Below are 4092 nucleotides of genomic sequence, written 5' to 3' on the forward strand. Positions count from 1 at the left end.
GTGAAAATATGAACATTTTTTTAATATTAATCACTGCTCCCAATGGTAAACAGTACCTTTAACCGAAATTGTACAAAGTAGCTTGTTATAAGGTGTAGGGCGCAGCAGTAAGTTAAATCGGTGTATATTACTTAAGTTTATGTTACAAATCAGGGTCTGTAGGCGTGCATTGATAATATACATATATCTTTTTTTCTACTGCCTTTTTTTGTACATTCTTGTCTTGTCTCACATTACGTTCCAAGAAAAATTGCGAAATTCATGATTTGTCAGTGGTAAATTTGAGGACGGATAAACATCTGTTTATCAATGACACTGTGATATCACGTAATGTAACGGGCAAAATCGAATTCACTCTACTTCTACTGCTTCTCCGTCGTCAATCCCGTATATGTGTATGACGATATACGAGTATATATGTCCAAGGTATAAAGATAAGTATCATAAGAGCGTATATGTGTTGAAATACTGAAGGTCTAGATTGTTTAGATTTTTCTCTTTCATGAACTTTAATCACTTTCTCAGCTCGTTCCAGGGCATTAAATACAATTATATAGAAAAATGATATTTCACATTGTGAACAGTATTTCTTGCCATGGAAGTACTGAAAGAGTGAATATTGTTCCACCTCTGTTTTGTAAGACTTTTGGTGAGAATAACTGAAATATGGATGTAGTATGTGATATGATATATCTTAAAGTTCTTTCCGTGGGAAATGTATTCTGTTTTCATTTTTCTTTCATGTGGAGGAATTCTTTACTGATGGTAAATCTTCCCTAACGCATGGGAGATGGAATTTATTTTTGTAAACATTCCTGAGATATGCGTATATGAATATGTATCGTCTTTGAAAGTTTGGTTGTCACGGTAAACTAGAATACTTTCGTTCACTTTAAAGTAAATAGGCCTACATTGTATATGGCATTAAACAATATCAAAGTTAAATACTTCTTGTGTCGTCAATCTGTACGGCTGGTTGTGACATCCTCAAGAGTATAGTTTGTTCTAGTAAGACACCTTATATTCAACAGCATTTCAAATAATAATTTTTCTATTCCTCTTAGCGCAAGTCAAAGCGGTTCAATTCAGTTAATATTTTTTTTTTGTCAAGGACAGTCGGTTTACTTTCAAGAATTCTGCATAATACATTCACATGTGCATGTGCATTGTGACACAAAACTAACAGATAAATTCACTTAGATGTATTCACGAAAAATTAACAACATCAAAGAATGCAACATTCTAAAACATGTATTTATTTATTTATTTTATTATTTTTCCCCTTTTTAATTTTTTTTATTTTATTTTATTTTATTTTATTTTATTTTATTCATTTATTTATTTATTTATTTATTTTTTTTTTTTTGGGGGGGGAGGGTTTTTATCTGTCTTTTGCCGACGATAGGATAAACAAAATGTACACGTACGTACAGAGAGAGAGAGAGAGAGAGAGAGAGAGAAAGAGAGGGAGAGAGAGATGCACAAACTCATATGTATTAGGTTCGATATAGCAGTGGCCTGAGCCACAAATATAGATGTCGGGCCACTATTTTTTTTTTTTTTCAGATGTGCGATTTTCGGTGTCCCGATCGGACTATAAACATTTTTGAGAGTGTACATTGTTTTTAAGTGTTTTTTTCTTCTCATCTAGAATAGAAAAGATTAAATTGCAGCTCAGTGCATGATATATCTGAACACAATTCAGGTAAATGCCGCGACCAGGGTTGCCAGATCGCTGCTAATCTGGCCAAACTCAGTCTATTTTACAGCCACATTCGGTTAACAAATTTTCTCTCGCTGCCAAATTTTCATCTATTATTAAGTGATAGCACGCCTCATTTTATAAATACACTGTAAATATTTTCATGAATTTTTAAAATAATGTTTATGCTTCAATTTATAACTGAATATAACTTAGTCATGTTAGTCTCGGTATGTGGTATTTGAAGCCCTTTATCACACGTGCTAATTTTCACATAAACATCTTATTTTTCAAACATTTTCATGGCTTATCAAATCATTTCATTCTTACGTCTTTTTTTTTTTACTTCTTAGTCACAGTCCGTATCACTTTATCATGCCTGTCACTTTTTACATGATTATTATCAAATGATTCTATTCTTTTCGGTTTAAACTTATTTTTTTTTAAATCTTATGCATACATGTATTCGTAATTATTCATGCATTTATCTACCTATCTATACATTTATTTGTATGCGATAGAGTACATAGGTTTGTTCGAGCGTGTGTTTGTGCCTCTTTGAGTGCACGTGTAGACCCTATTTATGATAGCAAAGAATCCGGTTTACATGTGGGATGCGCTTATGGTAGTACATGAGTGAACGTGGTATAGCATGTACGATGTATGAAACCAACAGCCTACCCATTTACCTAATGTGTTTGGTATTAAACCTGTGTGTGTGTGTGTGTGTGTGTGTGTGTGTGTGTGTGTGTGTGTGTGTGTGTGTGTGTGTGTGTGTGTGTGTGTGTGTCAACAGCATAGATGGTGTGCACAGTGTTTTCAGAGCTATTGGGTTTTCTGTGCTAAGCAGCACTCCAAGCACATACATTTGAAAAGGGTCAATTCCATATGATTTGGTTTAATTTGCTACCTTCATCACATAGAAATTCAGATACAGTTGTATGTAACTGGCAAAATGGAATTTTGTTCTCTAATCTTTAATCTTCCATCATGTTCCATCAAAAGGAGATTGATTGATTGATATCTGAAGTCTTTGGCAGCCAAACTTTTCGCAGTGTACATTCAAAACTGAGTAGGCGTCAGGCGTAGACCTGGTGTAATAAGCTAGTGTGCTCAAGCAGGCTCTTTGTGATTTAATACGCACATGCATTTTGATTTCATGGAGCTTGATTGACGGCATTTAATGGCCTTACGCTTCTAGGTGAAAGGGTAAATGGGAACATAGAAATTATATGGTCTTAACCAGACAATTCAGAGTCATGAGCATCTCTCCTCTTAAAAAAAAAAAAAAAAAAAGTACACAAAAAAGAAAAGCGTTTCTTGAGAAGAAAAAAAGTGATGGAGGAACAAATAGAGCAACAACAGCAACAACAACAACAACATCGTTCTCCGGATATGGTATTGTGCTCTTCAGAATGTTGTTTGGTTATGCGTGGTCTTGTGTGCATACGTAAATATGACTATAGTGTTAAGTTTTAGCGCAAGGGAAACAAACATAGAAGATCAAGGCCATTATTGATGAATGTCTGGCCCAAATCAGAGGTCTCAAATTCTATCTGTGTACCGTTTTGTCTTGTCGAGAGACGTTGAAAATTCTATAAGAAGGAGGAGGAGAATAGTTATTCCATACCAGAAATAAACATACAACTCAATGACTGGCTGCCACAGTGTCAACAAAATGTGGCATTGTATTCATATACGGGTGAGGTTCTCTGAAAATCTCACTTTTGTTCCTGTGTGTGTGTTCTTGGTGTGTGTGTGTGTGCGTGTGTGTCTGTGTGTGTGGTCGTGTGTGTACATGGAAGCAAAAAGAGAAATTGTCCAGATAAAAAATGCTTTGAATCTAGCATTCTCTTGCATCCGCAACGAGCGGGATTAGCTTTACCGAAAATATCAGGACCTACCTGTTGCAATTTTAAGTGTTGATATTCTTTGATGATAAACGAAGAAGTCTCTAAAGGAATCCGATCTCAAAGAAGAAGATATACATGTGTATACATTATATATATATATATATATATATATATACATATATATATATATATATATATATATATTATAAGTGTGTGTGTGTGTGTGTGTGTGTACTTCATGAAATTATAGAAATTAAAAAAAAAAATTATTGAAATACAAAAGTGCCTAAAGTGTGTGGGTGTACATAATTATATCTATTCCCGGTGACACAACATTTGCTCCTGCGACAATAATTGATCCTGTCTTATTTTCTCCGAGGAATTAGGGTTAGGGTTAGGGTTGTGATGGGGATTTAGACCTAGTTTGATGTGAGGATTTAAGTATTAGGATTAGTGTTATGTTTGTGAGTGGAATTTATGTTTGGCTTAGCGTGCAGATAAATCATTTCATGGGAGCAATAATTGTCGCAGGAGCAA

This window comes from Diadema antillarum, unplaced genomic scaffold (genome assembly GCF_040938485.1).
Source record: "Diadema antillarum isolate AM-2024a unplaced genomic scaffold, OU_Dant_1.0 seq00000097_RagTag, whole genome shotgun sequence".
In the NCBI taxonomy this organism is placed as follows: domain Eukaryota; kingdom Metazoa; phylum Echinodermata; class Echinoidea; order Diadematoida; family Diadematidae; genus Diadema; species Diadema antillarum.